Below are 17,217 nucleotides of genomic sequence, written 5' to 3'. Positions count from 1 at the left end.
CCCATCTCTCTTCTTGCTCCCTCTTCAACCGCTTACAATCTGGCTTCCGGTCTCACCACTCCACTGAAACTTACTAAGGTCACCAATGACCTCTTAACCGCCAAGAGCAAGCGACACTACTCTGTCCTCCTTCTCCTGGACCTGTCGGCTGCCTTTGACACAGTGGACCATTCCCTATTATTACAGACCCTCTCATCCCTCGGCATCACAGACTTGGCCCTATCCTGGATCTCATCATACCTAACAGACCGGACATTCAGCGTCTCCCACTCACACACCACCCCCTCACCTCGCCCCCTATCTGTCGGAGTCCCACAAGGTTCAGTCCTTGGGCCCCTGCTGTTCTCTATTTACACCTTTGGCCTGGGACAGCTCATAGAATCTCATGGCTTTCAGTATCATCTCTACGCTGATGACACACAGATCTACATCTCTGGACCAGATATCACCTCCCTACTAACCAGAATCCCTCAATGTCTGTCCACTATTTCATCCTTCTCCGCTAGATTTCTGAAACTCAACATGGACAAAACAGAATTCATCATCTTTCCCCCATCTCACGTGGCCCCCCTACGAACCCATCATTTACAGTAAATGACTGCCCACTCTCCCCAGTCCCACAAGCTCGCTGTCTCGGAGTAATCCTTGACGCTGATCTCTCCTTCAAACCACATATTCAAGTCCTTTCCACTTCCTGCCGACTTCAACTCAAAAATATTTCACGAATCCGTTCATTCCTCACCCAAGAATCTGCAAAAACCCTAGTCCATGCCCTCATCATCTCTCGCCTTGACTACTGCAACCTCCTGCTCTGTGGCCTCCCCTAAAACACTCTCGCACCCCTCCAATCTATTCTAAAACTCTGCTGCCCGACTAATCCACCTGTCCCCCCGCTATTCCCCAGCTTCTCCCCTCTGTCATTCCCTTCACTGGCTCCCAATTGCCCAGAGACTCAATTACAAAACCCTAACCATGATATACAAAGCCATCCACAACCTGTCTCCTCCATACATCTGTGACCTCGTCTCCCGGTACTTTCCCGCATGCAACCTCCGATCCTCACAAGATCTCCTTCTCTACTCCCCTCTTATCTCCTCTTCCCACAATCACATACAAGATTTCTCTCGCGCATCACCCCTACTCTGGAACTCTCTACCACAACATATCAGACTCTCACCTACCATTGAAACCTTCAAAAAGAGCCTGAAGACCCACCTCTTCCGACAAGCCTACAACCTGTAGTAACCACCGATCGACCAAACCGCTGCACGACCAGCTCTACCCTCGCCTACTGTATTATCACCCATCCCTTGTAGATTGTGAGCCCTCGCAGGCAGGGTCCTCTCTCCTCCTGTACCAGTTATGACTTGTATTGTTTAAGATTATTGTACTTGTTTTTATGTATACCCCTCCTTACATGTAAAGCGCCATGGAATAAATGGCGCTATAACAATAAATAACAATAATAATAATAATAATACAGAGCCAATGGACTGTAACGCTATGAGGCGTCTTTCATTATATGTGCAGTCTGTGTGGCGGAGACCCTCATGGGAAATGAACAACACGTGTGCCACATCGAGGTTGACGGTTATAGTGTAAATGCCGTCTTGGATTCCGGCAGTCAAGTAACTTTGGTACATGCCAGTTTGGTGGACTCTAGCACCCTAACGAACTTAACGGTGGGCATTAGTTGCATCCATGGGGATACTAAGAACTACCCCACTGCCTGGGTTACTCTTGCCATGCCAGTAGGGACCAAAAGACATCAGGCGACAGTCATAAAGTCTATAGGACACAGTGTAATCCTGGGGAGCGACTTTCCCTTATTTTGGGACTTGTGGAACTTCAAAAGTGGCGTGAACCCTCTAGTTGAAGACGGTACTCCGGAGCTAGCCCCTGAACCATTGCAGCAAGACGACGGAGAACCCATCTCAGAGGAAGTACTAGAATCTGCGGACTCTCCTCTGGCTGTGTATGCAGGTGAGGCAGACCAGCTAGAGGATGTTTTAGAAATGCCTGATCTTGAGGTGGCCCGTGGTAAGTTCGGGACCGCTCAGCACCAGGATCCTACTCTAGCAAGGGCGTGGGAAAACATAAAGGTCTCCGAGGGAAGACCATTGTACCCAGGAGCTCAAAACGAGTTCCCACATGTGGCGGTGCAGCAGGATATGTTATATCACATAGACAAGGTGCGAGGGGTGGTGGTAGAACAACTAGTGGTACCTAAGTCCTTTCGCCAGGTAGTTTTGGAGTTGGCACATAAACATCCCTTGGGGGGACACCTGGTGGTAGAAAAGACAAAACACCATATTCTGCAACGTTTATTTTGGCCGGGTCTAGTGGGAGACGTGACCCAGTACTGTCGGTCATGTCCTACGTGTCAATTGACCGCACCTATGTCACATTTTAGAAGCCCCTTAGTGCCCTTACCAATAATATAGGTGCCCTACGAGAGGATAGCAATGGATATAGTCGGTCCACTAGTTAAATCTGCCAGGGGTCATCAGTACATTTTGGTAGTATTGGATTACGCCATGCGTTATCCCGAAGCAGTGCCCTTGCGGAATGCCAATGCGAAATCAATTTCAAAGGAGCTGGTTAATATGTTTTCCCGCACCGGCATTCCGAAAGAGATACTTACAGATCAAGGGACCCCCTTTATGTCTCGTATACTTAAGGATTTATGTAAACTACTAAAAATCTCCCATTTGCGTACCTCAGTATATCACCCTCAGACTGACGGTTTGGTGGAGCGCTTTAACAAAACTTTAAAGGGAATGTTGAAAAGGGTGGTGGATAAGGACGGGAGAGATTGGGATGCCCTACTACCATACCTCCTGTTCGCTATACGTGAGGTACCTCAATCCTCCACAGGCTTTTCACCTTTTGAGTTGGTTTATGGGCGGTGTCCTAGAGGCCTGTTAGATATTGCCAAGGAGACTTGGGAACAAGAGGTGACTCCTTATCGCAGTGTAATTGAACACATAACACTTATGCAGGACCGAATTGCAGCAGTTATGCCAATAGTTAAAGAGTGTTTAGAGCGCGCACAACATGCCCAAAGCACGGTATACAACCGAGCGGCAAAAACACGAGTCTTTCAACCCGGAGACATGGTGTTGGTATTGGTGCCTACCGTAGAGAATAAATTTCTTGCGAAATGGCAGGGACCATATGAAGTGCTGAAACGAATAAGTGAAGTAAATTATAATATACACCAACCAGACAAGAGAAAGCCCGAACAAATATACCACATAAACTTGCTTAAGGCCTGGCGGGGCAGAGGGAGAGTCTGGTGGCAGGAGCTGTCCTTGAGGATGGGCCTCGAGGGGCACCACATTCTAAGGTAAAGGATCCCCAGGTAGCTCCGCCAGAAGTGGGTATTGCAGACACGCTATCCGAAAGCCAAAAACGAGAGACCAGGGAGTTCATACAGAGGAACGCAGATATTTTCTCGGAACTTCCTGGCCGGAGTCACCTAATTAAACATGACATTGTTACTGATCCACAGGCGCGGGTACGGCTAAAACCATATTGAATTCCGGAGGCTCGGAGACAAGCCATTGCCCAGGAAGTGAAGAAGATGTTAGAGCTCGGGGTCATTGAGGAGTCCCGGAGTGATTGGGCTAGCCCTATCGTACTGGTGCCCAAACCCGATGGGACTATCCAATTTTGTAACGATTTTTGGAAAGTAAATGAAGTATCGAAATTCGATGCCTATCCGATGCCAAGAGTGGATGAACTGAAAGAGAGACTGGGTTCGGCCAGGTACATATCCACTATTGACTTAACAAAAGGTTATTGGCAGATTCCCCTCACGGAATCAGCCAAAGAGAAAACTGCCTTTGTTACGCCCCAGGGATTATTCCAGTACCGAGATATGCCATTTGGGTTGCATGGTGCCGCAGCCACCTTCCAACGTCTAATGGATATTGTCCTAAAACCCCATGGCCAGTATGCCTCCGGGTACTTGGACAACATCATTATCTTTAGCGATGACTGGAACACGCATTTGTCAAAAGTACAAGCCGTCTTAGACTCCCTAAAAACAGCTGGGTTGACTGCCAATCCCAAGAAATGTACGTTGGGTTTGGAAGAGGCTCGCTATCTGGGATATAGCATAGGGAGAGGCGTCGTGAAGCCTCAAGCCAATAAAGTGGACGCTATTCAAAATTGGCCACGACCAGTAACCAAAAAACAGGTTGGAGCTTTTTTAGGGATCGTTGGTTATTATAGGAGGTTCATCAAACATTTTGCGACCATCGCAGCTCCTCTCACAGATATTACTAAGGGGTCGAAATCTGTCACAATAAAGTGGAACGCAGAAGCAGAGGAGGCTTTTCAGCGATTGAAAACAGTCCTCTGTGACCAACCAGTGTTGTTTGCACCAGACTTTAAACGGGAGTTTATTGTCCAAGCGGACGCCTCTGGGGTGGGCCTCGGCACGGTTTTGTCTCAAGAAGCAAATGGCGAGGAACACCCAGTGGCCTATCTAAGCAGAAAGCTTACGAGAGCAGAAAAGAACTACAGTGTAGTTGAGCGGGAAGCCCTGGCTGTGAAATGGGCCCTGTGCACCTTGCGCTATTATTTACTAGGTCGCCAGTTTAGACTAGTGAAGGACCATTCGCCCCTAACGTGGATGTCCCGGGCAAAAGAAGGCAATGCGCGGGTGACACGCTGGTTCTTAGCATTACAAGGGTTTAAATTTTCCGTTGAGCACAGGGCGGGCACAGCGCACAGAAATGCAGATGCGTTGTCTAGAACGCACTGCTTGGTGACTCGTCGTGTCCGACCCCACGGGCTCGAACAGAGGAGGGGGGTGTGTGAGGTGCCAAGGGGAGAGGTACTAGAAAACAGGTATATTTCTCCCCGTTTCATTTCATATGTCTCCCTGTACTGATGATGAAGCCAGTTTATTTCAATCAATCAATCAATCAATCAATCAAATTTATTATCGCCAAGTACATATTACATATATACAAGGAATTCTTTGTGGCAAAGAGGCAACATAATATATAACAACAGATACAACAAGTAACATCTAACAAGACAGATACAGTATATAGTCTACACATGACGATTTAATTGTTGAACAGAGAGTGGATAGAAGCTGTTCATATGGCAGTTGGTGCTGCATTTGGGGACTCTGAAGCGACGTCCTGAAGGGAGTAGTTGGAATGAGGAGTGTCCCGGGTGAGAGGGATGGGATGAAATTTTCAATGCGTGGGATCGAATACTCTTATCATAAAGATCCTGGATTTTAGGCAGGGGGAAGCCTATAATTCTCTCTGCTGTTCTGAAAGTCCTTTGTAAGCGGAGTTTGTCATGCGCAGTGGCTCCCCCATACCAGACTATCAGAGAGGAACAAATCACAGATCTGATGACAGCATTAAAGAATAAGATCAGCAGATTCTTAGGCAAACCATATCTTTTCAGCTGACGCAGGAAGAACATCCTCTGTTGTGCTTTTCTTATAACAGCATCCACGTTTTTCCCACATTTAAGATCATGAGAGATGATAACACCAAGGAATTTGGTCTCTGTGACCCTAAGAACCACTTCGTCATGGATGTAGATTGGAAGTATCTCATGTTGATCTTTCCTAAAATCCACAACCATCTCAGCAGTTTTTTTAGTGTTGAGTACAAGATTATTGGCTTTACACCAGTCACATATTCTTTCCACCTCACTCCGATACAAGTCTTCAGCATTTCCCCTGATGAGACCAATCAGTGTCATATCATCGGCAAATTTCAAGATTTTTACTGAGTCTGCTGAAGAGATGCAATCATTCGTATAGAGAGAAAACAGTAACGGGGACAAAACACACCCCTGAGGTGCCCCGATGTTTGTGACCAAGGTGTCCGAAGTGAATGGTCCAACTTTTACACTCTGTATCCTGGCTGTCAGGAAGTTATAAATCCACAAGCATAAGTTGAGAGGGACTCCAAGAGCTACCATTTTCTTATGAAGTAAATTCGGATCAATGGTATTGAACGCTGAGCTAAAGTCCATGAAAAGAATCCGGACATATGAGTGCCGTTCATCTGTATGATCCAAAATGTACTTCAGTGCCAGATTGACAGTGTCGTTTGCCGAACGATTCTCCTGATTTTCACTGTAATCCAGTCCTGGTTTCCTTAGTGATCAGCATGGAAAGGACTGGTAGTTCCCCCTCCACTTATTCAATCCAGGTTTTGATTTCCTAACTGGTCCAGCTGATATAATCAGGAGGAGCTGGGATCTCTCAGTCTATCTCTGGTCTGCTGAGCTGGGAGCTTACACAGTAAGATTACATGGACTTGTTTGCTGTTATATAGGTTTATTTTGTAGTTAGCCTGCTACTGTTAGTTAGTGGCCAGACGGCCTTAGATGTTTTATTTCATGTTTGGCATGTGTAACATTGAATAACAAGTGTGCACAATAAATATGCCATGTCCATATTCATGTGGAACTTGCTAGTCTGCTGAAGTGACTTCATAGCCACACGCTTGTGCCAAAGCAAAGATCCCAGCTGAGCTATCTATTCCCCACAATACATATATACTACATGCATGCAACATGCATACTACATATATACCACTTATATACTACATGCATGCAACATACATATATACCACATATATACTACATGCAACATGCATACTACATACTGTATATACTACATGCATGCAACATAAATATATACTACATGCAACATACATACATACTACATATATACCACATGCATGCAACATGCATACTACATATATGCCACATATATACTACATGCATGCAACATACATATATACTACATGCAACATGCATACTACATATATACTACATGCATGCAACGTACATACATACTACATATATACCACATGCATGCAACATGCATACTACATATATACCACATATATACTACATGCATGCAACATACAACATATATACTAATGCATGCAACATGCCTACTACATATATACCACATATATACTACATGCATGCAACATACATATATACTACATATATACTACATGCAACATACATACTACATGCATGCAACATACATACATACTACATATATACTACATGCATACTACATATATACCACATGCATGCAACATACATATATACAACATATACACTACATGCATGCAACATGCATACTACATGTATACTACATGCATGCAACATACATACATACTACATATATACCACATATATACTACATGCATACTGCATATATACCACATGCATGCAACATACATATATACTACATGCATGCAACATACATACATACATACTACATATATACCATATATATACTACATATATACCACATGCATACAGCATACATATATACAACATATATACTACATGCATGCAACATACATACATACTACATACATACTACATATATACTACATGCATACTACATATATACCACATGCATGCAACATACATACAACATATATACTACATGCATGCAACATGCATACTACATATATACTACATATATACTACATGCGTGCAACATACATACATACTACATATATACCACATATATACTACATGCATACTACATATATACCACATGCATGCAACATACATATATACAACATATATACTACATGCATGCAACATACATACAAACATGCATACTACATATATACTACATATATACCACATGCATGCAACATACATACATACATACTACATATATACCATATATACACTACATGCATACTACATATATACCACATGCATGCAACATACATATATACAACATATATACTACATGCATGCAACATACATATATACTACATGCAACATACATACTACATATACACCACATGCATGCAACATGCATACTACATATATACTACATGCATGCAACATACATATAGACAACATACTACATGCAACATACATACTACATATACACCACATGCATGCAACATGCATACTACATATATACCACATATATACTACATGCATGCAGCATATATATACTACATATTTACTACATGCAATATGCATGCTACATATATACTACATGAATGCAACATACATACTACATATATACCACATGCATGCAACATACATACATACAACATATATAATACATGCATGCAACATGCATACTACATGCATGCAACATACATACCTCATATATACCACATGCATGCAACATGCATACTACATATATACCACATATATACTACATGCATGCAACATACATATACTACATGCAACATGCATACTACATATATACTACATGCAACATACATACTACATATATACCACATGCAGGCAAGATGCATACTGCATATATACCACATATATACTACATGCAACATGCATACTACATATATACTACATACATGCAACATACATACATACATACTACATATTTACCACATGCATGCAACATACATACCTCATATATACCACATGCATGCAACATGCATACTACATATATACCACATATATACTACATGCAACATGCATACTACATATATACTACATGCAACATACATACTACATATATACCACATGCCTGCAACATGCATACTACATATATACCACATGCATGCAACATACATACAGTATATACTACATATATGCTACATGCAACATGCATACTACATATATACTACATGCATGCAACATACATACATGCTACATATATACCACATGCATGCAACATGCATACTACATATATACTACATGCATACAACATGCATATATACTACATATATACTACATGCAACATGCATATTACATGCATGCAACACACATACATACTACATATATACCACATGCATGCAACATGCATACTACATATATACCACATATATACTACATGCATGCAACATGCATATATACTACATGCTACATGCATACTACATATATACCACATGCATGCAACATACATATTTACCACATATATACTACATGCATGCAACATACATATTTACCACATATATACTACATGCATGCAACATACATATATACCACATGCATGCAACATGCATACTACATATATACTACATGCTTGCAACATACATATATACTACATGCAACATGCATACTACATATATACTACATGCATGCAACATACATACATGCTACATATATACCACATGCATGCAACATGCATACTACATATATACTACTTGCATGTAACATGCATATATACTACATATATACTACATGCAACATGCATACTGCATATATACTACATGCATGCAACATACATACTACATATATACCACATGTATGCAACATGCATACTACATATATACCACATATATACTACATGCATGCAACATGCATATATATACTACATATATACTACATGCAACATGCATACTACATATATACCACATGCATGCAACATACATATATACTACATGCATGCAACATACATATATACTACATGCAACATGCATACTACATGCAACATACATACATACTACATATATACCACATGCATGCAACATACATATATACAACATATATACTACATGCATGCAACATACATATATACTACATGCAACATACATACTACATATACACCACATGCATACTACATATATTCCACATGCATGCAACATTCTTATATACTGCATGCAACATACATACTACATATATACCACATGCATGCAACATGCATACTACATATATACTATATATATACTACATGCATGCAACATACATATACATTACATACAATACATTCATACAATACATACATATAGACCTACAGTACATATAACAGAGTACATACTCACCATCACTTGTCACTTTGTACCCCGAAGCCATTGTCATCTGTTGCATGCATGTTGTATATATGTAGTATGCATGTTGCATGCATGTGGTATATATGTAGTATGTATGTTGCATGTAGTATATGTGTATGCTGCATGCATGTAGTATATATGTGGTATATATGTATGTTACATGCATGTAGTATATATGTGGTATATATGTAGTATGCATGTTGCATGCATGTAGTATATATGTAGCATGCATGTTGCATGCATGTAGTATATATGTAGCATGCATGTTGCATGCATGTAGTATATGTAGTATGTATGTAGCATGTAGCATGTATGTTGCATGTATGTAGCAATCACCGTCATGGTAGCAGGCATCGTCCGATGGGACTTGTAGTCCCATCGGACGATGCCTGCACAGACCCCCGGCAGGCCGGTACAGACCCCCGGCAGTCCGCACAGACCCCCGGCAGTCCGCACAGACCCCCGGCAGGCCGGTACACACCCCCGGCAGGCCGGTACACACCCCCGAGAGGCTGTACAAGGACAGAAAAGGGTTTTTCTTATTCCGATACCGGAAGTCCCATAGACTTGAATGGGACTTCCGGTATCGGAATCGGCGATACCAGATACTTTTTTCGTATCGGGCCGATACCATCCGATCCGATATTTTAGGGTATCGGATGGTATCGCTCAACACTAGTGGTGGGTGGAGGAGGACTTTCTGGCAGAAAGGGTACTGTAGCAACAGATACCAGGTATATAAAGTATAGTGAAAATAGAAAAAATCTCCGTATGTATTTCAGGAGGCAGGCACAGACGCTCTCAGGCCCAGTATGGATTCGACAAGAATGTAGAAAGTTCAGAAAGGATACAGTATCACCAGATACCAGGTATATATAGCATAGTTTAAACATTCTAAATCTCCGTATTTATTTCCGTAGTCACCCTCAGACGCTCACTCAGTCTGGATTTGACCACAATCCAAAATGTTGAAAAAAGGAAAAAAGGTACTGGATGAAAAGATAGCTAGTATATATATTGTAGGGTACAATTGAAATCTTCGTATATATTTCCATACTCACCCTCAGACGCTGTCTCAGTATGGATTTCACCGTAATACAAAATGTCTAACAAAGGTACTGTATCACAAGATAGGAGGTGTATATTGTATAGGGTAAAATTTTTATCTCTGTATATATTGAAGGAGTGAACCACACACGCTCACCCAGTATGGATTATACCATAAGAAAAAAAATTTGAAATAAGGTACTGTATCAGTATATAGCAGATGTGTATATAGTATAAGTGAAAATGTAATTCTCCCTATAAATTTCCGGACTCACATACAGATAGTCAGCATGTTTTTCTCCGTGATACAGTTGGGACACGGTACTGTGTGAGGAGTGTACAGCTGTATACAGTGTGGGAAATAATGAACGTTTGTTCACTGTGCAGAAAAAAAGAATAAAAGTATGAGTGCTGTGTAAAAAGCAGTCTGCACAGCAGTGTACACACAGCAATACTGCTATAAGGCAGGCTAATAATCATCCCTGCGGCACACAAGAAAATCCTCCCTGTCACTGGCAGGCAGACTAATAACTAGCGCTGCTGCACACAAGAAAATCCTCCCTGTCACTGGCAGTCAGCCTAATAACTAGCACTGATGCACACAAGAAAATCCTCGCCTGTGACTGCACAGTAACTGTACACAACAATTGCGTTCTGCACAAGCACATAATAACTTCTCTTTACAGGCCTAAGTGTCTCCCTAATATTAAACAGTGTCACCAACCTCTCCCTACTGTAGTGATGGTCAGAAGAAAAATGGTGATCGGCGGTGAGGGCTTTTATACACACTCCGTATATACAGTATTTCAGGAATCACCCTCAGACGCTCACTCAGTCAGTATGTATTTAACCGTAATCCAAAATGAAGAAAAAAGGCACTGTATCAGCAGATACCAGGTGTATCCAGTCTAGGGGTAATTGTAAATCTCCATCTATATTTCTGGAGTCAGACACAGACACTCAAAGGCTCAGTATGGATTACACCAGAATATAAAAAGTAGAAAAAGGGAAATGTATTCGAAGCGTACACCAGTATACAGTGTTGGGGTACTTTTAAATGTTCGTATATATTTCAGTATCAGTAAGCCAGTCCAGACTCTCCGTTACAGCAAACTAGATGGTTACAAGTACAGACGGAAAGTCGAGTGATTGCAGAAATTTGGGAATTACTAATCACAGGAAAACCCCCTGGGAGATTTCACAGAGGCAATGCTGACCCTCAAGTACTTTATCTGTGGAGACAGCGAAAATGGTTCTTTGTGAAGAAAGGTTTGCTGTATCGCAGTAGCGTGGATCCCATCACTGTAAGGCTGGTTTCACATTAGCGCATTTTCAGCGCGCGCACGGCCGGGGGTAGCTCCGCCCCCGATCCGGCTCTCTGCCCGGCGTGCCCGCCCCTTCCTTGTAGCGCCGCCTCCTAGTGGACAGCGGCGCCTGCGATCGGCGCACCCTATCTTTAGCATAGGGTGCGCCGATCGTGCGCAGGCCGTGCGCTAGTTGCGCTTTGACCTGCGCTGCGCACTTTTGACGGTGCGCCGTGCGCGCCAAAATCAAACTTTTCGGATTTTGGCGCGCACGGCGCACCGTCAAAAGTGCGCAGCGCAGGTCAAAGCGCAACTAGCGCACGGCCTGCGCACGATCGGCGCACCCTATGCTAAAGATAGGGTGCGCCGATCGCAGGCGCCGCTGTCCGCTAGGAGGCGGCGCTACAAGGAAGGGGCGGGCATGCCGGGCAGAGAGCCGGCTCGGGGGCGGAGCTACCCCCGGCCGTGCGCGCGCTGAAAAAGCGCTAGTGTGAAACCGGCCTAACTCGTCTCCATCAAATTGTGATCACAGGGAGAGATGTACACATCATCCTCACTGCCTATCATGATCTGTCTGGTCACTTGGGAGTGCAAAAGACAGAAGTCACAGGCCGTAGGCGATTCTATTGGATTCGCATGAGAGAAGACATTGTAAAATGGTGGCAGGAATGTCACACATCTGTGACTAGGAAAACTGTGAAAGCTGATCATAAAGCACCACAGCATCTGATTGTGAGTTGACGTTCATTACGAATGGTAGCCATTGATCATCTGAAGGTAGAGGCCAGCAGGACAGGCCAAAGCTACGTCTTAACCATCATCGATCAGTTCACCTAATTTGTAGTGGCCGTCCCTGTGAAGGATTTCACTGCTCAGACTACACAGCGGTGGAGCAGGGAGAGGTAAGTATTGCAAGTGCTGTGGCCCTGAGCAAGCAGGGGGGGCACACTCGTGGGCAATGGTACTGGCACAGGGCCCCTCATAGTACGCCAGTGAGTCTGACAGTGAGTGGGCCCCCCACTGTCAGAGACCAACTGTGTTGTACTATGAGGTGCCCTGTGCCAGTGCCGTAGCCCAACAGTGGACAAACCCACCTGTTCAGGGCAACAGCACTTGCCCGGGTGCGCCAGGTGGTGACTCCGGCCCTTGGGGGGGGGCAGACCAGTTAGGGAGGTTGAAAAAATGGCATATGTTGATGTGTAGGCTGGACAATCAGCATCTGCAAATGGAGGAATTGGACAAGTCCAAGGAAGAGGAGGACAAAAGAGAGCCATTTTTCTGGCAACCTATGTGTCATCAGGAGAAGGTGGGACAAAATCCTTTGAAACCCATGCATGGTTCATTTTAATGAAGGTTAGATCATCAACATTTTGGGTTGACAGACGAGTCCTTTTTTCTGTCAGGATTGATCCAGCAGCACTGAAGACTCTTTCAGATAGCATGCTACCAGCAGGGCAAGCGAGTTCCTGTAAGGCATATTGTGCCAATTCAGGCCAGGTGTCCAGTTTACAGGCCAAATAGTCAAAGGGGAATGACCTGAGAGGGAGAACATCGATATGGGAGGAGAAGTAGTTTGTAACCATACTTGACAATTGCTGTCTCCTGTCACTTATAGAGATGAGCGACATTGCCTTTTTTCGGGTCGAGTCGTGTTTCACGAAACCCGACTTTCGCAAAAGTCGGGTCGAACGAAAAGTCGAAGGCCAACTGAAACACAAAACCCAATGCAAGTCAATGGGCAAGCAAAGTTGGCAGGGAGTGGAGGACAGGAAACACACCTACAGTGCCCTGTTGAATGCCAAAAACATCAATTCTTATTACTGAAGCATTTCAACCTTAATTTACTTCATAATACTAGTTACGCACTGAAGAATGGGGATTATTTAGCTAAATTTGTGGGGGGGTAGGGCTGGCTCCAGATTTTCATGTGCCCTGGGCCAAAGAGCGCCCCTTTAACACATAGCACAACTCATGATGCTCCGATATGGCAGAGAAATAGCAGTATAGTACAATGAAAAATACTTCACTTTTTACATCTCATGACTGATATCCATTTTAAATTCTCCAATAGCTCCAAAAACAGACAGTATATTACTCCATACAGTATTATGGCCACCGCATAGTGCGCTATACAGAGTAATGAGGCCCATCTATTTCTCCATACAGAATCATTGGTCCCATATAATGTTTGAAACAGTATATGATGAGCTCCACATAATGCTACAGTATATGTTGGTACCCATGGATGAAGCTCCACTGTTTTATGGGCCCAAATAGTGCTCCATACATAATGGGCCCCATTTCTAATGCTCTAGTGTATAATGGGCCCTGTAAATGCTGCCCCAGTGTCTGATGTCCACCTTTGGAATGCTCCAGTGTATGGTGGGCCCCATCTATCATTCTCCAGAGTATAGTGCTCCCCAAAAATTGCTGTCCCAACATTGAAAACAATTAAATAAGTCTCCTCAAATAAGTCTCCTCGCTAGGGAATCCCTGTACTAGTCTGGGCGCACAGAAGTGATGTCATTGCGCTCTCTGATCAGAATATCACTGTCAGGAAACGCGGAAGACGTCATGGCAGTGGAGCAGGGAGAGGTAAGTATTTCAACTTTGCAAGTGCTGTGATCCTGAGCAAGCAGGGGAGGCCCACTCTTTGGCGACGGCACTGGCACAGGGCCCCTCATAGTATGGCGGTGTGTCTGACGGCGGGTGTGCACCCCCACCATCAGAGACACTTGATTGTACTATGAGGGACTCTGTGCCAGTGCCCGCGCCCAAGAGTCGTCCCACCCACCTGTCCAGGGCAATGGCACTCGCACGTTTGCATGTGCTAGGTGGTGAACCCGGCCATGGGGGGAGGAGGCAGCCCAGTTAGGGAGGTTTACAAAATGGCATATGTTGATGTGGGACATTCACCTTCTGCTAAAGGCGAAATTGGCCAAGTCCCAGGAAGAGGAGGACCAAAGAAAGCCATTTTTCTGGCAACCTATGTGTCATCAAGGGAAGGTGGGACAAACCTTGGAAACCCATACATGGTTCATTTTAATGAAGGTTAGATCATCCACATTTTGGGTCGAGAGACGGGTCCTTTTTTCTGTCAGGATTGATCCAGCAGCACTGAAGACTCTTTCCGATAGCACACTTGCAGCTCGGCAAGAGAGCTCCTGTAAGGCATATTGTGCCAATTCAGGCCAGGTGTCCAGTTTAGCGGCCCAATAGTCAAATGGGAATGACCTGTGTGGGAGAACATCGATATGGGACGAGAAGTAGTTTGTAACCATAGTTGACAACTGCTGTCTCCTGTCACTTTTAATCGATGCAGTATTACCAGTCGTGAGAGCGGGACTTGAAAAATCAGTCCACAACATGGTCATGAAACCCCTGTCTCCAATGCCACTTCTGATGTTTGCACCACCAACAACTCTTCTAAGCTGCCCCCGGCCCCTACGGCTCGTGTGAGAACCATCACCGCTGCTGTGTGCTGGGAATGCCTCAACCAACTGGTTTACCAGAGTTGCTTGTTTGTTAGCCAATATTAGGTCAAGGTTCTCCTGTGGCATGATGTTTTGGAATTTGCCTTTATAGCGTGGATCCAGGATGCTGGCCAACCAGTAGTCGTCATCGTTCATCATTTTGGCAATGCGGGGGTCCCTTTTTAGGATCTGCAAGGCATAATCTGACATGTGGGCCAATGTTCCCGGTGTCAATGATGCACTGCGAGTGCTGGGTGGAGGAGCACTTTCTTGCAAATCCACATCCCTCCAGTCACGCACAAACCCTGTACCAGACCTTGCCACGCCAACATTTTCTCTTGCCCCACGAGAAGCATCCTCCTCCCCTAAATAATCATCCCCTTCATCATCCTCCTCCTCCACTTCATCTTCTTCCTCCACCTCGTCCAGGAGAGTTCCCGGAGCAGACAATGGTTGACTGTCATCAAGGCTTCCCTCCTCCTCTTTCTCATCATCCTCGGCTGCAGACGCCTGCTCCTTAATGTGCGCCAAAGTTTGCATGAGCAGATGCATAAGTGGTATGCTCATGCTTATGATGGCGTCGTCTGCGCTTACCAGCCGTGTGCATTCCTCAAAACACTGAAGGACTTTACAGAGGTCTTTCAGCTTCGACCACTGCACACCTGTCAACTCCATGTCTGCCCTCAAAGTGCCTGCCCATGTATCCTCCCACAAATGCATTACAGCCTGCCTCTGTTCGCACAGCCGCTCAACCATGTGCAGGGTGGAGATCCACCTTGTTGCTATGTCGATAATTAGGTGGTGCTTGGGAAGGTGGAGCAATCGCTGCAGCTTTTGCATACAACTGGAGTGTACCGGCGACTGGCAGATGTGCGAGCACAATCTTTGGACCTTCTGGAGCAGGCCTGTTAACTCCGGATAATTATTGAGGAAGCACTGCACCACCAGGTTCAAGGTGTGAGCCAAGCAAGGTATGTGTCTGAGTTTTGAAAGGGCTATGGCTGCCATAAAATTCCGACCGTTATCATTAACTACCTTGCCTGCCTCAAGATGTAGACTGCCCAGCCATGACTCAGTTTGTCACTGAAAGTAGTCGGCCAGTACCTCTGCGGTGTGTCTGTCGCCCAAACACATCATCTTCAACACAGCCTGCTGACGCTTTCCACTAGCTGATCGATAGGGGGACACCTTGTGTGCAACACTGGCAGCTGCGGATGGAGTGCTCGTATGACTGTGCTCTGTGGATGAGCTGTCGCTTCTGGAGGAGTAGGAGGAGGAGGAGGGTCGAACGCCTACAGCCAACTGTTTCCTATACCGTGGGCTAGGCAGCACTGTCCCACCACCGCTGTCCCCGGTGGACCCTGCATCCACCACATTAACCCAGTGTGCAGTGATGGACACGTAACGGCCCTGGCCATGCCTACTGGACCATGCATCAGTTCTGAGGTGCACCTTTCCGCTCACTGATTGCTTGAGTGCATGTGCATGCGGTCTTTCATATGAAGGTGGAGGGCTGGGATGGCTTTGCGAGAAAAGAAGTGGCGACTGGGTAGGTCATAGCGTGGTACTGCGTAGGCCATGAGTTCGCGGAAAGCTGTGCTTTCA

At 44.6% G+C, this 17,217-nt stretch overlaps 1 protein-coding gene across 3 annotated transcripts in view; it reads left to right on the top strand.

Annotated features, from left to right (window-relative positions):
- Positions 1 to 17,217, top strand: part of LOC141085647 (sulfotransferase 2B1-like) — a 276,977-nt gene that overhangs the window by 155,819 nt on the left and 103,941 nt on the right. The window contains exons 1-2 of one of the 3 annotated variants that reach the window (XM_073571192.1): positions 6,243 to 6,289; positions 10,571 to 10,657. The exons of 1 other annotated variant lie outside the window; for it this stretch is intronic. The gene's annotated coding sequence lies outside the window, so the exon portion shown is untranslated. Of the gene's footprint in view, positions 1 to 6,219; positions 6,290 to 10,570; positions 10,658 to 17,217 lie in introns of those variants that run through there. One more of the 3 variants, XM_073571193.1, reaches the window with a different exon arrangement.

Source organism: Dendrobates tinctorius, unplaced genomic scaffold (assembly GCF_039654945.1).
Source record: "Dendrobates tinctorius isolate UK_male_01 unplaced genomic scaffold, ASM3965494v1 ptg000028l, whole genome shotgun sequence".
NCBI lineage: Eukaryota > Metazoa > Chordata > Amphibia > Anura > Dendrobatidae > Dendrobates > Dendrobates tinctorius.
Note: the sequence above shows the minus strand (reverse complement) of the source record. Positions and strands in the feature narration are given on the sequence as shown.